The sequence below is a fragment of the Palaemon carinicauda genome, chromosome 42, assembly GCF_036898095.1.
Source record: "Palaemon carinicauda isolate YSFRI2023 chromosome 42, ASM3689809v2, whole genome shotgun sequence".
Lineage (NCBI taxonomy): Eukaryota > Metazoa > Arthropoda > Malacostraca > Decapoda > Palaemonidae > Palaemon > Palaemon carinicauda.
Genome location: NC_090766.1, coordinates 46,136,361 through 46,161,360, shown reverse-complemented (window position 1 = coordinate 46,161,360; position 25,000 = coordinate 46,136,361). Strand labels below are relative to the sequence as shown.

Below are 25,000 nucleotides of genomic sequence, written 5' to 3'. Positions count from 1 at the left end.
ACCTTCTTACACACAATTATATTTGTCATAGCTTTCTCATTTTCGTTGGGTTTCCGTTGGTAATCAGTTCTAAATTATGGTATTGTGAGGTTGGTCCCACAATATCATTCAACATGTTACGTAATTTTTTCCATTTACTTTTATTTCTAATATTTTTTTTTCTTTTTTTCTTTTTTTGCTTTTTATGATTGTGTACGGCTTTGTACGGGGTTTAGTCTGTATTCTAATATTGTGTATAAATTTCTTTATTGATAGCACAAGAAATTGCGAATTATGTGAAATGTTGGAGGCAGATGATTTCTATATCCAATTATAATATATATATATATATATATATATATATATATATATATATATATATATATATATATATATATATATATATATATAAGCCTTTACTAATCCACTACAGAGCAAATACCCAGACGCCCTTCCACTTCCGTATCTTTATGGTCTTTCTGTGTCAGTCTACACTCACATTATATGTCCTGACCATGTCCATTTGTTTTTCTTACATGTTGTTTGAATATCCTGAACTTTAGTTTGCTCTCATATCAATGTTGCTCGTTTTCTTTTCTGGCTTTTATTGTTACTGACACACACACACATATATATATATATATATATATATATACACACACACATATACACAGTATATCTGTGGGTTTTTGCCACCAAATCTAGTGATTTTTATACTTTCAATTACCATTATAAAAATATTTTTCTGCATCAAAATTCCCTCTGCCTGGCCAGGAATTGAATCTATGCTTTTGGATGGATGAATTTATGGAATCCAGACCATATGGCCACTGTGCTATTGCTGGGGAGGCAATTCATTTCATATATACCAATGGATCATGGTAAAGAGGTAGACAGTTGGCATATCAATTCGACTATCTCTCTTCTTAGCTGATTATATAAATGGATTGTCTAATAAATTTGCCAAACCGAATCTTCTTTAGGTATAACGCCAATCTTCCTTCTCCTAATAAACGTAAAACGTTTATCCACGAGTGCATTTTACTCATATAAGGACATCCTATTCCTTCATATAAGTTAAAGGTCCTTTGCTGTTGTTCCTAAAGCATGTTCTATTTCATCTAAACCTTTTCCTTAACAGCAGCGCATATCATAAGTCAAAGGATGATTTATATTTCTCTCATAAGTTCATCTTTGGTAAACATTTTTCTTTTATATTCTCTACAAATTGCTGAAAGATAGCACCATAGTTTGTCCTACTGTTGAAGTTGTTGTGTTCTTTACTACTTAGATGTTATTTATTCTTTTGGGACTTTCACATTAAAATGGATCTAAAAGAAATATACAGAAAATACCTTTAGAGTTTTACTTAGGATGTATTGGCAAGGAGATCCAACAAACGAGTCTAATAACTCCCAAGAACAACTCTTCCAAAGTTATGAAGAGGATCGCTTCCAACCAAGTATATTTGGTATTGTTGAGAAAAAGAATAAAAAAAAACGCCAAGAAGGATTCTTTATTTCAAGTTATATCAGCTCTTTCATTTTTGTTTTTTTCTTAAAGGTTGTGCCCAATGAGCCATCTAAGGCATATATCAATTCCTTTCTCACATGCCTTAGTCTATCGCCAAATAGGGTGGGCCACATGATCACTTCTCCACAAATATAAACCATGATTTGGACTTGGCAATATCTCTCCTGGCCTAACTTTGTTTATCTTATCTAAGCCATGTTTCATACTCACCTGGCCGATCATTCCCATGGTACATATCCAAGCTTAAAATTGTCTACAATTATTCCTTAAAAGTTACCCAAAATTCAACATAAGTTACGAATCTAGAGCCGATTCAGTAAACAAAAATGAGTGGGTGTATTCGTATTTCTTAGTACAAAATTGCAACAACCTTAATAACACCACTATAATATATAATACAAAATAGAACTTTGAATATACTCTCCCAAGCAGCTTAATGAATGGAAGAATAAGTAAAAAAACAAATACATGACAGAAATGATTAGTTAACAGACTTACGAAGATCCGGGAGGCATCGAAAGGAATGTTTACACGTGTACACACACATGCACACAAACAAACCTACCAAGTGAAATACCGTGTCACCTTACATCCTCCTGACGGCCATCACCTGGCAGTAATGTAACCCTAACCGTCCCTCTTCTAAAAGACGCACGTACGGACGACTGACCAAACCAACTCTATCCGCGTCCCTGACAATTACACTTCTGGGAAGTCTTCATGGGCATAGTGAGACTGTGAGCTACATTCTTTCTGTACGAATACCATTGCAGGACAGTTCAATGCCCTCAAGACCTTCAGCGAATTATTACTCTAGTTATGTGCAATCTTTTTTTTTTTTCATTTTTTTACAAGGGAAAGCCAATGGAGAGTTACTCAATGCCAATAAAGATAATCTAAGAAGTCTTCCTACGGGCAATGAACCACTTTTCCATGGCACAGGCCGATACTTAACTTGGTGCTATCGAGACGCCTTTTCTTATTGTAGAGGTTAATGGTAAGGGCAATGTAATGTCATTCTCTTGACTTTTGCCCGAAGTATGTAAGATATAACCTCAGGCAAGAAACGAAATTTTTAAGATAAGAAAAACAGAATCAACAAGTCAAAGTTTGCCATATTATATAAAACGTGAATACCAAAAACTCTGTTGAATCCATTGGGCAAATAGTCTTAACCTCAGTAAGATAGCGAGTCAAAAACATTTCTTATAAAGAAGAAAACAAAGGTCCACCTTACTGAGGAGAGAGAGAGACAAGACCTTTTGAATAGTTTCACCCTTAGAGGAAGAAATAAACCTTCATTTGCCCACATGTTTTGATGGTATGTGTGTTATGATGAATGTAAACACTCACATCTGTTTTTGCACTATTCATATTTCTCTTCCCACCCTAGAGGCGAACCGCAACGGTCAGTTATCCACTAAAAAACGACCAATCTGTTCCACTTCGTCCGTTTAGACTCGTTAGAGCCTCGAACCGTGGCTTCCCAATCCTACCAGCTGAGGGGGTTACCGAAAACGCCACGACAGAGGAGAGAACGAGTTAGAATTGCATAAACGGAAACAATAAAAAAATTATCAGGAAGCATTTAATCTGCCATTAACAAATAAATCGAAGTGACGTCAGCCTCTTTGAGACCAAAATACTTCTGACAAGACTCCATAGCAATTCATGATTCAATAATGTGTGTGAGAGAGAGAGAGAGAGAGAGAGAGAGAGAGAGAGAGAGAGAGAGAGAGAGAGAGAGAGAGAGAGAGAGAGAGAGTACATCACCACATCTGGAAAAATTCCATCTCCGAAAAAATAATAATAATAATAATAATAATAATAATATCTAACAGTTATTCTTTCTTAAAATAAAAACTAACAAAGAAACCAAATACCTCTTAAGCCGGGAATAACAACACAAAAGGACAATCCTCATTTAAGAAGTATCACTGGTGGTACACAATGGATCTTTCCAATTCCTCCTCATCTTCAAATGAATATTAGATCCTGTAAAGAGTGGGGCGGGGATCGCTGATGAAAGGGAAGACGTTCCACAAAGACTCTTAATGGCACACGCAACGAAAGACACAAAAATATTTTCTCTCTAATATTCTATTTTCTGAAACCACATCAGTCTCTCTCTCTCTCTCTCTCTCTCTCTCTCTCTCTCTCTCTCTCTCTCTCTCTCTCTCACTACGCACCAGCATCGATAATGCAGCGACTATTTAATGCGCTGCCAGCTCATCTAAGAAACATATCAGGAGTGAGCGAAGATGTGTTTAAGAATAAGCTCGATAAATACCTAAGATACATCCCAGACCATCCAAGACTGGAAGATGCAAAATACACCGGAAGATGCATTAGCAACTCTCTGGTGGATATACGAGGTGCCTCACACTGAGGGACCTGGGGGAACCCAAACATGGAATAAGGCAATAAGGTAAGGCATTACAAGCTAGGGTCACCAAACTAGTCTCAACACTAGGGCAATTTTGATATAGTTGGAGGATGGAACGTTTGAACTTATTTGATCTTACAAACTCACAGACGACTAAGGGGACAGTTAATAGAAGCATTCCAAATTCTTAAAAGAATAACAAATGTAGTTTGCAACGATCCATTCAAGCTTAGCACCATTCAGTCCAGAGGTAACGGATACAAACTGGAATTGAAAAGATACATCACCACTCAGTGTGGTAATTTCTTTATAGACAAGATAGCAAATACATGGAACAGACTTCCAGTAGATGCAGTAAACAGTACCACGGTAAACGAGTTCAAGTTAGACAAAACCATAAAAACTCTCTAAACGTTTAAGCCAAATCGCTCTACCCAAGAGCAAATGGAGTCTCCCCGGATGGACTAAAAAGTTTGAGACATCCAAAATCCTTGTTAAAAACTCACTCTCTCTCTCTCTCTCTCTCTCTCTCTCTCTCTCTCTCTCTCTCTCTCTCTCTCTCTCTCTCTCTCTCTCACCATGGTGTCCCTTTCCACCGATTTCATTCCTGAGCTTGATGGATATATCATTGTAGATCAAGCTCACATTTGAAAGGTCTCCGTAGTTCATCAAAAGTCAATACTTCTCTGCCAACTTCACTTCCTCTTTCGGAGACAAAGATACAAAGATGAAAAATGCTAACTTCTTTCTCATTATAACATTGTTATCGGTAAGTTTACAAATTCGCTCTGAAACCGATGTGATTTCACATAATTAATAAGCAAAATCTTTTGAATTTACACAAGTTACTCGTATAATCTTTTAAATTCGCTTACCGATGGCTAGTCCTCTAAACTCTAGGTAAATCACTGAACCTTCTAAATTTCCTTGGTTAATCACCGAATCTTCTAACTTTACTTGATTAATCACCGGATTTCTTAATTACCGTCTAAAGTATATGCATATCTCATTTATTTATAGAAAATAGCAGTTTAAAAATTGTCTATTTCCTTTTTATAAAGAAAAAAAAAAGTTAAATATTTGAGTACATTTTTATCAGCATAAGTTCATGTCTCAAAAACCTTGTAACAAAGTACAACAGTTTAAGTTGGTACAAACATCATACGAATGCAATTAATAATATACTAATTACTAGATAAAATTTATCAATAACATCACGCTCATCATCATCATCTCCTCCTATGCCTATTGACGCAAAAAGGGCCTAAGGACATTTTTTGGGAAAGGATCATTCTTTGAAAAATAATTTTGTTTTTTTCCTTAAAATGTCCACATGTGTGACCCCCCCAAAAGGCAATTTCATGTATGGAAATCTTGTCTACAACTTTTCCAAGGTGTTCGACTTCATTAAAGTAACCCATACAGCATTCAATAAGTATTATCACCACCTCTGGATAAAAATCAATCCCAAAGCTAGTTTCTACCGGCACCATTCACGTCCATAATAATCCAAGGAATTACGAAAATAAAGACCTCGGAATTACAACAAATGTAAATTTCATTGCCATTCCGAATCCGTGGGTTAAAGATCTTTTTAAGTTCATAGGAGGTTTCAGATAATTATTTCTGAAGGATTAAGTTTTCCTAATGCAGTTCAACGTAAAAAAAAATATAACCTTGTTAGCAATTACAACTACAATGAATTCAAAATGCAATAAATCATTCTGAAAAATAAAGGCCACTAATCCATTACAAATAAACAAAAAGCAAATAAAAATAAAAACAACAATAACAAAAACAACTGAATGCACCAAACTTTGAGTTCCGGGGTGAGAAATATGAACTTAATCCGGCTAGGCATTACATAAGCAGACAAATTCCAGTAATTTTTCATCTCATTTCACAAGCCACTGGACACCTCACGACCTCCTATTTGCGACACGGATAACAAATCACTTGAACAATTCAAGTGATAAAATAACCACATGAATATGAAAAAAAAAAAAAACCATAATTTATAAAAAATCAAATAATGAGAGCAATCTATTTGTACCATAAAAATAATTCTTGTTTTCTGCCTCTTTTCAAATTTATTGGGTCAAAGGAAATAGGAAAATAGAAACCCATACCAGAAGAGTGGTACTCCCAGGTAACAATCACCACCGAGAGACAAAGTACCTGGAAAAGCAGAAAAAAAAAAACATTAGAAATCTAGCATGAACAAGACTTCATGAAAACTATATTAAAATAAGTACTGTTGCGTACTTGCATTTCGATACACTTTAACCAAAAGGTTATAGACTCATTCTTGGCAAGTTTGACCAAAACCCGTACAGTAGTTTTTGCGTAAAGCCGCTCACAAATGACGACAGTAGTGAATACACAACCTTCACAAAATTTATGAACTGTAAATACAGCTAAGTGTAAACAATAAATATATAGGTATCAGTGCTACAAAAACAGTTTTCATTTAACCAGGTTGGTTACAATACAAAAAACAAAATGCTACCAAAATCTTGAAATACCTTCTTTTGATGAAACCAGAACTAAAAAAATAAATTAAAAAGCCTAATCGGTATATGTATGTATGTATGTGTATGTATGTATGTGTATATATATATGTGTGTGTATATGTAAGTGCATATATATGTGTGTATATATATATGTATATATATATATATATATATATATATATATATATATATATATATATATATATATATATACGTAAAACTCAAGGAAACGTGATGCTCAGATGGAAAAGAACCACATGAAATATGAAAAATATAAGGAGTTAAGCCATTTTGATTTAATCCATCGAAGCATAAAAATATAACAGCCTCTGAGAACGTGGAAACGTGTTCAATTATACCTCAAGCAAAAGGTGGAAAAGAAAATATAATGATTAAAGTTATTTTCCAAGCTGTAAGTATAGAGCATTCTTGCAGACATTTCATGTCATGTTCAGCGAGTTTTACTACCATGAAATCTAATCCATCTATTATTAAATCAATTGTTAGGCCATCTTCTCCCGCTGATTTGCCTCTTTTCATGCCCTTTAATGGTTTTTTCACTTATCCTCCTATTACTTTTGGTACAAACTCAGGCGTTTCATTATTTCTTTTGGCAATTTTATTTCTTATATCACTACTGCTCTATACCTGCAACTTGTAAGACTTTATCATTATACTAATTCGCAAAAAGGGAGTGACAAAGGAACTTATAAAATACCGCCCAATATATTTACTTTAAGTAATATATAAAATATCTACATAGATCATATTAGACCGAATAGAAGGACAGCTAGACTTTAATTAACCCCGAGAGCAGGCAGGCCTTATTAGCAGATATTCCACAAATCACCAAATTCATGTAATTAACCAGCTATTGTAAAAATCAACAGAGCATGACAAACCAGTATGTACGGAATTTATAGAATGTGAGGAAGCTTTTGATTCTGCCAAAACTCCAGCAGTAATGAAAGCTCTTCAAAGACAAGGAATAGATGAAACAATTGAAGATATCTATACGGGAAGTAAAGCAATCCTAAAACTGTATATAGTAAGAAGGCTCCGATAGAGAAAGGATTTAGATAGGGAGACCCCATTTCTCCTAAATTATTCACAACATGCCTAGAAGTTTTTTTTATCAATTTAGAATGGAAAAAATGCAGGAATTAACATTAATGGGGAATACCTTAACAACTTAAGATTTGCAGACAACAGTTCTATTCAGTGAATCATGGGAGGAATTACAAAAGATAAAATATTTGAATAGAGAAAGCAGAAATGTAGGACTGAAAATTAATAAGAGTTGAATGCAGAGAGGCAACAAATAATAGTTATGGATGAAACTCTAGTAATTGTTAATAAATATACATACTTAAAAGTGTTTAGGCTAGACATGAGAAGGAGAGCTTTTGGTAAACAATATGAGATTATGAAAAGTAAAATGCCACTTTCTCTAAAAAGAAAAGTATTTAATTAGACAGTCCTACCAGTACTAACTTATGCATTAGAAATTTGGAGCTAGTTACAACTCAAATAGTAATGGAAAAAATGCTAATGGGAATAACACAGAGACAGAAGAGAGAGTAACATAGATACGAGAGCAAACTAAAGTAGATGATATTCTAACATGAAAGAAAACGAAATGGACATGGGCAGAATTTATATTGAGAATGGCCGAATTTATATTGAGAATGACAGAAAATAGATGGAAATTAAGAACAGAATGTATTCCTATAGAGTGCAAAGGAGGGAAAGGTAGAGAAGACGGTGGATTTACGAACTAAGAAAGTTTGCGGGTGTGGCCTGACATAGAAAGACCATATATAGACGCGTGTGGAAGGACGTGTCTCAGACCTTTGTCGTGCAGTAAACTAACAACGGCTGGTGATAACGATGATATATATATATATATATATATACACATATATTATATATATATATATATATATTATATATATATATATATAGAGAGAGAGAGAGAGAGAGAGAGAGAGAGAGAGAGAGAGAGAGTGGTATGGAAATCCTTTAGTTTTAAAATGTAAGGGTGCTTATGGAGTGGGACAAAGTAAATTCCATTATCTGTTCCAGATAGCATAATAAAAGTTGAATTTCCACAGGAAAAAAAGACGGCCCGCTGGGGATACCTATAAAAAATAAAACCTTGATACTCTGAGAGAGAGAGAGAGAGAGAGAGAGAGAGAGAGAGAGAGAGAGAGAGAGAGAGAGAGATTGTCACTAGGATCACAAGAGCAATCCTTCGCCTATGTATAAAAATTTCAACATTTCTACCTACCATGAAAATTTACCTTATTATTTCTCTTCCTCTTGTTTTGTTGAAGTGTTTATAGTTTATATAGGAGATATTTATTTTAATGTTGTTACTCTTCTAAAAATTTATTTTTCCTTTTTTTTCCTTTCCTCACTAAGCTATTTTCCTTGTTGGAGCCCCTGGGCTTATAGCATTGTGCTTTTCCATCTAGGGTTGTAGCTTAGCAGTTAATACTAATACTACTAATACTACATCATACATAAGACATATTTACCCCTGGTGACAGAACATAGTATAAAACTCATTTCACAGTCGTCATCCCCAAAACAGTGATATTCGGAGAAAAAAACCAAAAAAAAAAAACACAAATTCCCCGTAAAGTGCTTCCTATCACTACGAATTTATAAACCAGAGGGTAATACTTTCCTGAACTGGGGTTGAAGAAAAACCTCACCCTTCGGCCTACGTTTTTCCTACAATGCTTATCCTTTAGAACAGGGTTTCAAGACAATATTCATTAGCCTGCATGGATTATGAATAAATTCCCTTTCCTCGACTGCACAGAAGTTCAAGTCAATTATTTTTTTTTCTTAAGATATAACATTTATGTGGTATTCGATATAATATAAGTTGGTAAGTCTCCATCCCTTTAATAATTATCGATATAATTAACGCTTGCAGATTCATGTATTTCTTGAAGGAGAAATGAATAACCAATTGTAACAAGTAATACTAAATTAATTACAAAGATGAATAGTCAGCATTCACAAGCCCTAAAACGTGTGAAATCAACAACAAATACTACTACTACTACTACTAATATATGACCCTGACCCAATAACTGGAATAAAAAAATACGCTATACGCATAAAAATGAAAGTTGCTTGTAAAACAATGGCATCAGTAATAACACAATGCACGTGCTGTGGAGAGAGGATTTCCGGTGTACAGTAAATTCAAAGAGACCACAACCCGTAAGACCCGTGGCTTTTACAGAAGCATGGGTCATAAAAAGGGTCCTAAATAATAGTAAAAAGCTTTGTCCCTCCTTTTCCACTCAAAAACTACAATATATTTTACTTCCCCTTTTCCTTCATTAACAAAGATTTGACCAACTTCCCCCAACACCTCGTGGAAAGTGGCTATTTTCGAACTCGTAAAACACCAAGCAGATCTAGGTACATTTTCTTCTCCACTACAGTAATTTAGTTTCTCTACTCTTCTTTATCATCATACTGAATATCATCATCATCTGACTCCCTGGCATTTATATTGCTAAGTCATATTGATTTAATCCACTGTAGCCATAAAAAACATCACAGTCGATGTGTACTTGGTAAAGGGGTCAACCATACCCAAAGAAATAGGGAAAAGATGAATACTATCAACACTAGCATTAACTAGTGCAGTAACAATAAAATAAAAAACTACTCGTATAAAGGGGAAGAAAAATAACCATCAACCTCACCAAAAACCAAATTGTACTTTGCAATTTCGCCATCTTTCAAAGGGGCGTCTGCATAGTTTGAATGGTGAAACAAACGTAAACATTTTCCAAATTATATTTTAAAATCATGCAACGAGCTAAAAAACGAAGCTCATCTACAGTCAGGCCGATTTCAAATGCACCAGTGACGTCAGCATACAGAGCGAAGGCTGAATCGATGTGAATGATCAAATGGTGTAAGAATTAACAAAAGAGTCTATCTAGTGAATATTAACCGCACTGTGAAACCGACAGGCAAAATTATCGTCTGTTAAATTTTTCTTATTAAAGATTCAATTACAAACCAGATTTGGGTAGAGTCGATAATACAGTAAAAACCCGTAAAAAACTTATTAAATACATTTTTATCAAGCAAAAAAAAAAAAACACTATTTCTCTATCATCATAAAATTATTTAACTGACAAAAACGATATGACAATGTAAATAGGCTTTAAGAATTCTCTAATAGTACAAAAATACGACATATATATATATAAATATTATATATATATATATATATATATATATATATATAAAAAACATCAGAACGTTCAGCACAATAATAGAGATTGAAGAGAAATATAAACTAAAAGTTACAAAAAAAGGGTAAACACAAACAAACGCGCGCGCGCACACAAACGCACACACATATAATATATTACGAGCACTTAGTGATTGCAGCGGAGAAGGCCTATAAAAATTGCACGTAAAGGAGACTGCTACGGGTTGTTAGTCCTGAATCACTCTCCTTAATGAAACACAACGGCAAAACTTCCTGAGTGGGGAACGATATAAACCAAAAAAAAAAAGAAAAAAAAAGTTGAGACGAGAGGAATCGATACTCAACCACCAACCCAAATACCTTTAAAACGATTACTCATCAGGCGCGTGTGATCCAACACACCTACGCTGACATTCAACAGGTAATGAGGAAAGTTGCTAAAATGAGTGTTTTGATGAAATCTCTTTAGTTTTATATTTCACGAAGAGAAAGATGAGTACCACTTTACCAGTTGCATATTCCGCTTTAATACAAACTGGTTTAAATTTTCCTAAAAAATGTAGACAAACATTTCGTATGTAAAATCGACCATAACATTCAAGTATTACAAGTATTTAAGCATGATACTTCAAAATCTGGTGTTATTAATTCCACTACAAATAGTATTTTCAATAGAAAAAATAATAATAAAAAATGGTCTCACATGATCATCGACACCAAATAATCGACCTGGACAAGATAAATCAATAGTCAAAGTTCAAAGAAAATTTACACCAATCAGATTTCATCAAACTTGTGTTGTTTGTTGGCATAGAATCAAGTGGTATTTTATTAACATGCAATCTTGCTATCTTAAGAAGCCCGAAGTTGTTTGGCCTTTTAGATAATGATAAACAACTATCGATTTCAGATATAGAATATAACCCAGTCACATAACTATTCAATTAATGTCTGGTTTCAACAGAGAGAGAGAGAGAGAGAGAGAGAGAGAGAGAGAGAGAGAGAGAGAATCGGCAAATCACATGCATGCCTCTTAGGATACGCAAGGTTACAGGTATGAAGGAATGATCCCATTATAGATGGCATTCAAGCGAATTAAGTCGTGATCCCTTCATCCCTCAACCCAAGGATGCGCTGAAATGCCATAAACATAAACACTAGCTTGCTTCTTTTCTTTATTCTTGAGAAAGTATCATCGATTTCCATTTGGCGTGTCCGTCGAGAGAGAGAGAGAGAGAGAGAGAGAGAGAGAGAGAAAATCATATATACAAAAATATTAAAAAAATATATAAAACCAAGTAAAATGAAGAATTATATCAAGAAAAACCGCTAACAGATGAACTGAAAAAGGAAGCTGTTTACAGCTCTCGCGATAGAGATAAAAAAAACACATTCCTAATTAGGTAAGGACAGAGGACTTTTCTGTAGTCTCGACCTCCCGCTCAAAAAAAGTATCAATAAACCCTACTTTTACTTAAATCGCATGTCGAAAACACATTTTTTTTTCTTGCGCGGAGTACTACCAAATAGAAATATCATTTTTTAAAATCGCCCGAAATTTCAAGGAATGGCATTTTTTAACCTTACACAAAATATCATTTACCCGACGTATTCAGTTTAGAATATTTTACCATATTCTTTATACATAAATATATTTTTATACAAATATTCAGTAATATTTGCGTATCAAAAATAAATCTTTCCTTAAAGCTTTTAAAAAAAATTGTTTAGTACTCTACCAAATTCCAAAGCAATTATTAAAACATTTTTCAAAATGTGACTAAAATACGTATATCTACTCTTAGGATAAGAATATGCTATTATATAGCTGAATTCAATAAAACATTGGGTATCGTATAAGTTCCTTCCTTTATTTAACAAGGTCTTAGGTTAACGGACTCTGGAAAGTGTACAATATTTGAAAAAAAAAAGACCCATAAAACGTTACAAAACCGTCAAACGAACACATATCAAACTGAAAATCCATTAATATTATACAGCATAAGGTACACAATAAAAATAAAAATCTCTCTCAATTGCCATAAGTGGATGAGATCATGGTGAAGGGCAGATAGAGATGGTTTGGGCAAGCTCTTCGCACTCCTCAAGAGAGATTAGTTCACCAGACTATCAACTGGGCTCCTCAAGTACTAGAAGAGTTGGAAGACCCAGATCTACATGGCTGAGGACTATGAAGCGTGAAGTAGATGACGACGAATGGAGAAGTATTGATTTAAAAGCTCAAGATAGAGACGACTGGGGAAATCTAACTGAACCCCTTGCGTCAATAGGCGTAGGAGGAGATGATGATGATAAAAGATAAAATAAAAAATAACCCAAAACGAACTGATACCACTTGGAATGAAAATTACCAGCATCGAAGGGATGATTTTAACTCAAGTTTATTATGTATATGATACAGAAATAGCGCATCCCACCATCAGTTTGGGGAAAGGAATTGCCTTTTTCTTGACCAGTTGTCAACTGTCTTACAATTCCTGTTGGTTACATTTATAATTCATACCATGTGCCTTTCCACCGGTTCAGATAAACTTACTTGGGCTAATAAGGTACTCGGCACAAAGATCTATCGAATACATTAGTCTTGTCATTTCTTTCTAATAGTGATACCGTTCTACCCTTCAAGGTAACCCTTACTATGCCTGATAAGGTACCAGGTATCAGGTACCAGCTGTAGAATTTCTGTGATTACCTGAGGCGATTCCATATACTGTCTACAATCTTTTTTAGGGCATTTGTTTCTAATCTCATTCAGTTCCGGGCAGAGAAATTGTGGTTCCTACCATGGTGGTATTGGTTGTATTTTATGTTGCTTATCTATTGCATCTATGTATCCAAGATTTTCCTTTTTGATAATAATATTCTTTACAGCGTTATTCCACTTCTGTCTGTACGTGCTTCCAGTGTTCAAGAAGGTTTTCATCAATTCTTTATCTGTTGTTATCGTTCTCAGTAATTATCCTGTGGCCATTTCTCATATTCTTGCTTCAACAGTTTTCAATCCAATTTCCGCTCGTAGTATATGACTATTGACACACATAGGGGTTCCAAGAATAATTCTGATTGCATTAAGTTGTATTGTTTCTGACGGGATAAAACTTACATAAACAGCCTGAGAAAAAACACGACTCTATCAGTGAGTTCTCGCAAGAAAATAACTTTCATATATATATATATATATATATATATAATTTGCAGAGCATAGCCAGATATTTCCTTTTACTTGCGTCTGTTTATGGTCTTCCTGCGTCAGCCCACACCGGCAAACATTCTTAGTTCATCAATAAATGGTCTTCTCTTCCTGCCATCTATTGACTGTCATTCTCATTATACTATGACCCTGCACATTTCCTATTCTTTTTCTTACATGTTGTTGGAATACCTTCTACTTTAGTATGGTTTGTCATACTCTGTTGATTTTTCCATTATCTGGTTAATTACAAAGATATAGCTAGTTGTTGAATACCAAATTCTAAAGCCTATTGGTTGATTAAAATTTAGCTCTTTTTATTAGGCCTAATGTGATCTTTGTAAATGTTTTATAAATTACGTAGAATAAACGTTTGGCGGTAATTTTTCAGGTCTTTTGTGTCTCCCTTTTTGTGTATTAGTGTGTGTATATATATATATATATATATATACATATATATATATATGTATATATAAATATATATATATATGTATATATATATATAAAAGTATATATATTATATTATATATATATATATATATATATATATATATCTTTTCTGAGTGGGGAAACCTTAACGCTATGAAAGGGTTTGTGCATTGTCATGAGCAGCAAAGCTGTACCTATCAGGGACACCAACAATAAATTGGTTTGCAATTAACGATCAGAAAAAAAAAAATATTCCACCATCACCAATCAGCACTGGCCAGCTTGGTGATGAAAACTGTCCAAAAACCCAGACATAACTAAAGACATGTCTAGGGTCTTTGTCCTGCACAAGGCTGCATTTGTTGTTGTCCTCAACCCTTTCAATTGTATACCCTTTAAAAAGATGACTCTGTCGATTCCTGTCACCTTTACATCAGGCCTGGGCAACATGCAAACATCAGGTGGCATATTACAATATCTAATTGACAAAAAATAACACTTCTGTAAAAAGCAAAGGTTAAAAATAAGATTTACATATCAATAAAATTATTCCTTTTCCATTTTAATATGGTATAGGTCAATTCAATGCTACTCCAAAAATGTTTGTGCAAAAAAACATCACTTGTTATTTGGATTCTATTTTCAGATAACTAAACGATTGAAATAATTTTGGGCTAAAATATGGGTATGTTAAAATTTCAATACAAACTAAAACCTAGTATATTCTTTAAAAGGGTGACGGAAGCTAAAACTAAGATCACACACTCTCTCTCTCTCTCTTTCTCTCTCTCTCTCTCTCTCTCTCTCTCTCTCTCTCTCTCTCAAATTTTTCGCTTTCAAATTACCGAAAACTTCCAATAAAAAAGAAAAAATTCAATATTAACTCAATCAATCGGTGCAGCATAAAAAAATACTTTAATTCCAAATAAGATGGCTCTCTCTCTCTCTCTCTCTCTCTCTCTCTCTCTCTCTCTCTCTCTAATTACCCAAACTTCCAATAAAAAATATGAAAAAAGTATATTCAATATTAATTCAATCAATTGCTGCAGCATAAAAAATACTAATTCCAAATAAGCTATTAACAGTCGCCAAAAGGGTACGCAACCCTCCCCCCCTCCCTCTCTCTCTCTCTCTCTCTCTCTCTCTCTCTCTCTCTCTCTGTGTGCGTGTGTGTGCGTGTGTGGAGGGGTAGCGCAAATAATCTCCGTTATTCATTTTCCCTTTGAAGTAAATGTTAATTAAGCAAGATGGGAGAAGGAAAGTCAGAAAGGTAAAAAGTGTGTAAGGGACGTGAGGGAGTCATTATCCTCAAAGGTTATCTGGTCCTATCTACAGTATATTCATACAAGAATTACACCGAACTCACAACAATAAATATACCATGGATATGGCATTTATACAGGAGAATGGGATCCCTAAAATGTCAGTTCTTGATGACTTCAGATAAGACTTTTTCCTTTTATAGCTATAATACATACATACATACATACATACATACACACACACACACACACACACATATATATATATATATATATATCCTACACCTATTGACGCAAAGGGCCTCAATTAGATTTCGCCAGTCGTCTCTATCTTGAGCTTCTAATTCAATACTTCTACACTCATATCTCCGACTTCACGCGTCGTAGTCCTCAGCCATGTAGGCCTGGGTCTTCCAACTCCTGTAGTACATTATGAAGCCCAGTTAAATGTTTGGTGAACTAATCTCTCTTGGGGATTGCGTAGAGCATCCCCAAAACATCTCCATCTACCCTTCATGATCTCATCCACATATTGCGCTCGGGTTATCTCTCTTATAGTTTAATTTCTTATCCTGTCCTGCCATTTAACTCCCCAAATCCTTCTGAGGGCTTTGTTCTCAAATCTACAAAATCTTTTGGACACTGTTTCATTGTCATACCAAGACTCATGTCCATATAGTAACACCAATCTCACTAAACTGATATATAGCCTGATTTTTCCATGTATTAACAGGCAATTTGATTTTCTAATTTTACTTAACCTATTGCTTTTCCAGTCCTTCATTAAACTCAAATTCTAAATACCCTATATTAGAGATCATAGTTCCTAGATATTTAAATAATTCCACTTTTTTCTTTCCAATGGTATTTCATCATCCATTGCATATTTCCTTCACATCATCTGTCTTTCTTCTATTTATCTTCAGTCCAACCTCCTTTGATATTTCATGCATTCTGGTAAGCAAGCATTGCAAATCCTGCAGTGTTCTGTTAATACGGAGAGCGTCATCAGCAGACTCTAGGTCAGCTAATTTCCAGTTACCAATCCAGTCCAATCCTTCACCGTCTACAATTATTGTTCTACGCATTAGAAAATCCATGAGGAGGATAAATTACATAGTTGACAACACATTCCCTTGGAGTACGCCGCTGTTCACTGGAAATTCCTTTAATAGGACTCCACTAATATTAACTTTGCTCTTGCTATGCTCATGAACAGATTCAAATTTAACGTTTACATAATCTAAGAGGAACTTCATAATAACGTAGGACTCTCCACAAAATTGGCCGGTGCACACTATCAAAGGCTTTTTCATAGTCCAGAAATGCTATCAAAAGTGGATTTCTATATTCTACGCATTGCTGTAAAACATGTCTCAAAACGAAAATTTAGTCATTAAAACTTCTACCTTTTCTAAATACTGCTTGTTCATCTCTCTCTTTCTCTCTTGTCTCTTTAAAATAAGCATACTTATATTTTCATGACAAATGACGTAAGGGTAATGCCTCTGCAATTATTGCAATCAGTCAGGTCTCCTTTTTAGCCTTTTTCACCAATACCCCTAATTCCCATTCATTAGCATTTACAATGCACTAGACATTCACATTGTTTACGTACTTAAAACAAAGTTAACACAATATCAAACCACAACTAACAAGACAATACTTTTCTTATGAATACAAGTGATCTCGTCCATTATCTATCCAGCACGGCACTGTCAGTTTCCGAATAAAACAATAATACCAAGGGCTATTGAAAACTTTCACAACAGCAAAGCGTTCACTCCAGAATTAGTGACGATGTCCAAACAAGAGACTCATTTTAAAACAGGAATTATTGAAAAAGTCCAAAACAGGAGTTACTGAAAACGTCTAAAACAGGGGTTACTGAAAACGTTCAAAACAGGAGTTACTAAAACGTTCAAAACAGGAGTTACTAAAAACGTTCAAAACAGGAGTTACTGAAAACGTTCAAAACAGGATTTATTAAAAACGTCCAAAACAGGAGTTACTCAAATCGTCTTAAACGGGAGTTACTGAAAACATTCCAAACAGGAGTTACTGAAAACGTTCAAAACAGGAGTTACTAAAAACGTTCAAAACAGGAGTTACTAAAAACGTTCAAAACAGGAGTTACTGAAAACGTTCAAAACAGGAGTTACTGAAAACGTTCAAAACAGGAGTTACTCAAAACGCGTAAAACCTGAGTTACTGAAAAGGTCCAAAACAGGAATTATTGAAAACGTTCAAAACAGGAGTTACTAAAAACGTTCAGACCAATGGCAACTGAAAAGCAACAGCGAAACCGTACTATCTAGAATAGCGAAGTAATAGTACCTAAGGAGCACAGTGTTCTCCTCCGCCTCTTCAGGCTTAGAAAAAGAGATGAGGATTCTCGGCTATTATCTCACAGCATCCCTTCTCCGCCTCCCCATTCCCCTCTATATCACCATCTGCCCTTGTTATCTCGCAAGGATTTCCCTGGGGAGTCAATGGAAAGAATCCCACTTTCAGATGCGTTTCTTCCTTAATGAGCCTTGTGCTCCGAGATTTTTTTTTCTCTTGGCTGTTAAGGAAGACGAATGAGAAACAACACAAGGTTTTAATTTCGAGTGACTATCTTGTTAAAGTTGAATGAATGAGTTTTTAATTTTGAGATAAATGTACGAGTACTAAAATAGTTTTCAAAAGTATATCATTAACTTTTGAGTAAAACAATATATAAAACAAAGAGAATTTTACTCATATACTTAAACATTAAATAAACCTTGAATTTGTCGTTGTGGCAGACATCAAATGTGTGATGCCTGATGACACAAAACGATTGTACACACACAGACACATATATATGTATGTATGTATATATATATATATATATATATATAATGTGTGTGTATACTGTACACACATATATATATATATATATATATTGTGTCTGTGTTTTAAGCACATCTAAACTGAAAAAGCAGAGTATAAGAATTATCCTTCGTAAGGATAAAGAAGATATTCCCTTCTAAAAGCAAAAACAAATCATTTGCTTGCATCATTAACCTACAAAGTTTACATAAGCCTTCTTAAGGCATTCAGGCAAAAATAAAACGTTTGAGAAAGGCAAAGTTTTATGCCAGCGTTTTTGGGACGGTACGTTCCCCCCCCCCCCACTGCTTTGGTCTCCAGATTTCAAAAGAGATTGTGAAGCAAGACGGATTAGATGACGGAGTCCATTAAACAAGTAAATCTCTGTAAACTTCCTAAATACGAAATTACTAATAAACTAAAAACGCAATTTGCTGAAAAGTGTCAGAGAGAGAGAGAGAGAGAGAGAGAGAGAGAGAGATAAAAATAATAAATATTGCAAATATTTTATTCATGTGCATGACAAACGAAAATATCCCACTAGTGGTAATGAAAGCTGGCCAACACGAGATTGAATTGAGATGTCTTGGGACTTTGTCATACAGGGCACTAGAAACAGCTGCATTTGTATATATATATATATATATATATATATTTATACATATATATATATACATATATATATATACATATATATATATATATACATATATATATATACATATATATATATACACATATACATATATATACATATATATATATACATATATATACATATATATATATACATATATATACATATATATATATATACATATATATATATATATATGTATAAATATATATGTACATATATATATGTATAAATATAAATATATATATATATATATATATATACATACATATATATGTATATATATACACATATACATACATATATACTGTATATATAATGTGTATGTGTGTATTTTACATGAATGTTCATATATTCATATTTAGATTACTCTTACATATAAGTACCACCCACTCAGATAAGATATATCAACTAGAGTAATACTACAAAGAATAATTATGAATACTAGAGTAATTTTCGGCGAGTCCAAAAAAAGCTTAAGTTTGCGGCAACAGACCCCTAAAACGATAATTTAACTTGAGGCTACAGATCCTTAAAAAACTAATCTCCTCTAGAAGTACCTTATAGTTCTGCTTTCAAACTATCAATTCCCCTGATGCTCGAGGAAATAGAAATTATCATAATAATAAAACGAAAGGAAATCTGTCAGCAGTTTCCGACAACCTGAAGATTAAAATCCTCTGGAGTACCAGTTTCTATACGGAAAAGACGTATGGTGAAAGAAAATAAGTTACGTTCCTAATTTGGACATTTTTGTTTCAGAGGACTTCAGTTTTATGATGCCATACAATATCTGTTTAAAAAGAGAATATCCTTGACACATTACTAGATAAACCAGTGGCAGACATAATTTCATTGGTGTCTTAACCCAAAATAATGCTATTCAACCATGTGCCAAAACAAATTGTGATTTGGATTCGAAAAACAGACCCAATTTCAACTTAACTTTCGATATTTTTTCCAATCAAATATACATACATACACACACACACTATATATATACACACATATATATATATACATATATATATATATATATATATATATGTGTGTGTGTGTGTGTGTGTGTGTGATTATGTATGTGCGAACATGTTTTCAGTATATAACCCTAACATATATTTATGAATTATGTATCACATTACAGTATACACATCTACTCAAGTATATTATCATATAAGCATTACATAGCCAAAATGCTGTGATTTTTACAAAGAGGTTTGCGAATGCTCATTGATGCCTTTTACAATGTCACCATTCTTTAAGATGACTTCGCGCCTTGCAAAGCTTTCTTTCCCATCTCCAAAACTGCGTGGCATTATCAGCTCAAAGTCTATCGAAAACGTATACATATCCATCACTCAGATATTTCTCTTTTCCCTTGCTGTGAGTGTATCTGCGTTGCCAATGTGGAAGGGCTTTGTTAACTGCAGATTGTCCAATATAAACTTGATATTTATATTTCTTAAATAGACAATTCTTTACTATAAATTTAACTGGCGAAGTTCCCAGCCCTTATATTCCAAGTAAACTTTTGGTAAATTAGCAAATCATCATAGATAAGTGTCTCTCCCTCTCTCTTATTAATAAAATCAGATATTACCGTAGTGTATATATACAGTATATATATATATATATATATATATAATACCTAGCCTGTATAATAATCCATGGTCCACAAAATAATATTCAATGGTATGAAAACTAAACATATCGTTCACTTACAACCATACTATTGCTGCCACAAACAGTAGACCAAAAGAACTCAATAACCTTCCAAAAATTATTCCTTCCTTATTTTATATCACATTTATTTGAAAAAATAAAGATACCACTTGCGTTTTTGGCCTTAGATGAAATAGCAGGTTAAATGTTGGCTGTATTCTTTATGACCGATGCTAAAAGACCAATAAATAGAAGCGGCCTATATCTGAAAACCCGATTCTCTTAATCTTTTGAGTACAAAAGTGGATTCGCTAACGCAAGCTGGGAGACGTCAGCTCTTTTTGGTATACCGCGCAGTGGAGAGAGAGAGAGAGAGAGAGAGAGAGAGAGAGAGAGAGAGAGATTGATTAAACCCTGAGCTTTAAATGTTGCACAAATAAATTTTGATACATCACATCAGAAAAATCCAAAACAACATGAAGCATCAGCGCGATGGAAGCGCTTAAATTGAATAAAAGCATTTTATTTTCGGTCTCTCTCTATTCACTAGCAACCCATTGAAAGAAAAACTAGACTGTGGGTAGAGGGGCACCTGTAACATATTAGGAGAGAGAGAGAGAGAGAGAGAGAGAGAGAGAGAGAGAGAGAGTAATAAAATTCGCCCAATTCAAACATGAACTAGATATAGACGAAACATTACACTTACTGTATGAAAATTGTTATAACTCACTCAACAACTCCTAACTAGCTAATACACATATACAGTACATGTCCACTTCGCCTCAAGATAATCCATGAGTTTACCTACCAAGACGGCATGAGTAATTCATGTACTCTGCCACATTATCTGTGCTACAGGACAGTGGAAGTGGGCTAACAAGAAGGAATCACGCAAATGCCTTAATGACTTAATCTGTTCCGACATAAATGCAGCATCAGTGCAAACTACGTAATATACAGGCAATGCCAAAAGACATGAAGAGGAGATACGTTACCTTCAGCATTCCTTTCCGACGCTCTAATGACGACCTGGTTTACTCTCTAATTACTGTCTAATTAATCATTCAATCAAGTTACCACTCGCAAGCCAGTCTTATGTTGCAAGGAATCTTGAAACATTCTCCACGGTCTAATTTCTCTCATTGAAAAACATGAAAATCTCTCTCTCTCTCTCTCTCTCTCTCTCTCTCTCTCTCTCGTACTGAAAACATTGGGCCATTATTTAGCAAAGTGTGTTTAATAAACTTGTGTGCAAATGTTTATCCTATGAGTTATTACGAAAGCCCAACGAGGCGATAAAGGTACGAAATAAAGTTGGACAAACCAACTCTCACCCAAACCCTGCAGCTTTCCATTTAACGTGAATTTCACTGTTTCTAAAACGGGAAATAGTTGACAGTTACAAAACATTATAAGAAAACAATTGTTTTATAAAATGCATATAAAATCTAATCTAAGGATAAAGATACTTTGCTTCCTCAGGTATTTGAGATTTTGATTATAGTTTTATTTTAAACATCTGTTTTTCTTAATAAACGCATATTAGTCACGTGATTATACGATTCGTAATATAACTAATATAAGCAAGTAACAGACACACCTTCATAGAAGGAACTGCCAAAATTAAATCACCATTTAAAATATCTAAATAAACGAATACAGAGCAAAAACATCACCAATAACAATCTAGAAAAATCATACACTTCAATAAAGGACAAACAACATGAAAAACAAATAAAGAAAGATCTATATGAATCAAAACTCATCGTAGATAGCCATTCTGAGTGCGTGCGTGTAAACCACTCGACTCTGAAGAGCGATTACATCTATGTCCCTGTGCGCACAAGAGAGAGAGAGAGAGAGAGAGGGAGAGAGAGAGAGAGAGAGAGAGAGAGAGAGAGTGTGTGTTCTACATAAGACTCTAACCTCCCAAAAACAGCGTTTCGCGAACCATGTCAACAGACAAAGACAATGAGAAAATCGTTGTTTGTGTTCGCTCAACCGTCACGACGTTGAAAGGAAATATCAAGTTTAATAACAATCGACGGGAGTTTCTAGATTCTATTTTTAGGCAGTTGTCTTTTTTGACAAAATAGGCCCATGAACCTTGAGCTATATACAGTGTACACACACACACACACACACACACATATATATATATATATATATAGTGCGTGAGTGTGTGTATTATACTCGTACATACAGGAAAGGTAAACATAGACTAAATGGTGAAAGCATGCAGAGAGAGAGAGAGAGAGAGAGAGAGAGAGAGTTACAAGGATTTTGGATATCAGAGAGACCCCATTTGCTCTTGGGTAGAGCGATTTGGTTTGAACGTTCAGTTTGTTTTTATGATATTATCTAACTTAATCTTGAACTCGTTTACCGTGTTACTGTTTACTACATCCGCTGGAAGTCTGTTCTATGTATTTTCTATTTTGTATGTAAAGAAATTACCACATAGAGTGGTGTATCTTTTCAATTCCAGTTTTCATCCGTTGCCTGTGGACTGATTTGTGCTAAGCGTGAATAGATTATTGTAATCTACATTTGTTATTCCTTCAAGAATATTGAATGCCTCTATTAACTGTCCATTTAGTCGTAGAGATTTCTTATCAAATAAGTTCAAATGTTCCATCCTCCGTCTATACTCAAACTGCCTTAGCGTAGGAACTAATTTGGTGGCCCTAGCTTGTACTGCTACCAGTCTATCTATATCCTGAATACTTGAACCCCATAACTGGACTCCATATTCTAGATGGGGTCTTATTAGTCACGTGTAGTCTAGATGGGGTCTTATTAGTGATGTATAGATAGAGTCTTATTAGTGATTCATATTCTATAGGGGGTCTTATTAGTGATGTATACTCTATATGGGGTCTTCTTAGTGATGTGTACAGCTGAAGTACTGTGTCTTTGCTTCTCTATTTGAATTCTCTTTACATAACCCATTTAGTTTATGTGCTTTCTTTCCAGCTTTTACGCTTTTGTTTGGTGAACTTCAAATCTTTGCTAATAAAAATACCGAGATCTTTCTCCTGGTCCACATGTTCTATTTCATTACCCAGCAGTGAGTAATCTGTTTGTGGGTTACTATAACTCAAGGTCTTGCTATAACCTATGTGCATAACTGCACTTCCCACAGTTGAAAGGCATTTGCCCATTTTCCGGACCATTCACCTAACTTAATTAGATCCTCTCTTAAGGCTTCTCCGTCTGCTGAGTTCGCAGCATTTATGCCCAGCTTAGTATCGTCGGCAAATTTGGCTAGCCTACTAGTTAATCCTAATATTATGTCGTTAAGGTAAATCAGAAATAGCAATGGGCCTAGGACGGTTCCTTGAGGTACTCCGCTAGTAACAGCTGCCCACCCTGAGGCTTCTCCATTGATTACAACTCTGTTTTGTTTGTCAGCCAATCTTCGATCCATTCAGCTGGCTCGTCAATGATGCCTACTGCTCTAATTTTAACCATTAATTTTATGTGAGGGACTTTGCCAAAGTCTTTTGAAAGCCTAAGTATATGATGTCTATTGCCCTGCCTTTGTCATAAATGCTAAACATGTTGTGGAAAAATTCCAAGATTTGTTACACAAGATCTCTTTTGTCTAAAACCATGGCAGCTGTCTATCAGAAAATTGTTTTTCTCTATATATTCTACTATTGAATCTACTATAATTGATTCAAAATTTTGCAAGGTACCTAAGTTAGACACACAGGTCTGTAGTTTCTAGGTTCTTCTTTTGGTCCCTTCTTATAGATTGGAGGAACATTGCTTAGTGTCCATCCTTGTGGGGCCTTTCGTTCATTGGCGGTCTTTCGGAACATTATGTAAGAGCGGGATTATCTCTTCTTCTAGTTCTAGTCTTGCTTGGATGAATATCATCTGGACCTGGAGCCTTAGACTTACCGAGTCCCCTTATTTTCGTTTTGACACCTTCAATTGTAAAGGTGATTCTGTAGAGTGGTTGTGACGCTTCATATTTGATAGCTAGTTCAGGGAGGGGCATTGATTCTTCCCTAGTGAATACGATGGTGAAATATGCATTCATCAGTCGGGTTTTTTTCCAAATCCTTTGCTATAAGATTACCCTTCGAGTCTCGAAATGGGCTGATGTTGTTTTTGATTGGTTTTCTAAAGTGTATGTATGAAAAAAAAATCTTTCGGGTTTTCTTTATTAGCTGAAGCCAATCTCTTCTCTTCACTGATCTAGGCATTTCTAACTAGTTTATCTACATTTCTGCTTGACTTTTTGTGCTAAAAAATTTCACAGATTG

General features: G+C 34.5%; 1 protein-coding gene across 1 annotated transcript in view; it reads right to left on the bottom strand.

Moving 5' to 3' along the window:
* LOC137633141 (polycomb group protein Pc-like) overlaps positions 1 to 25,000 on the bottom strand; it is a 1,013,348-nt gene that overhangs the window by 871,774 nt on the left and 116,574 nt on the right. Inside the window, exon 2 of the mRNA XM_068365301.1 lies at positions 6,028 to 6,076. The gene's annotated coding sequence lies outside the window, so the exon portion shown is untranslated. The remainder of the gene's footprint in view (positions 1 to 6,027; positions 6,077 to 25,000) is intronic.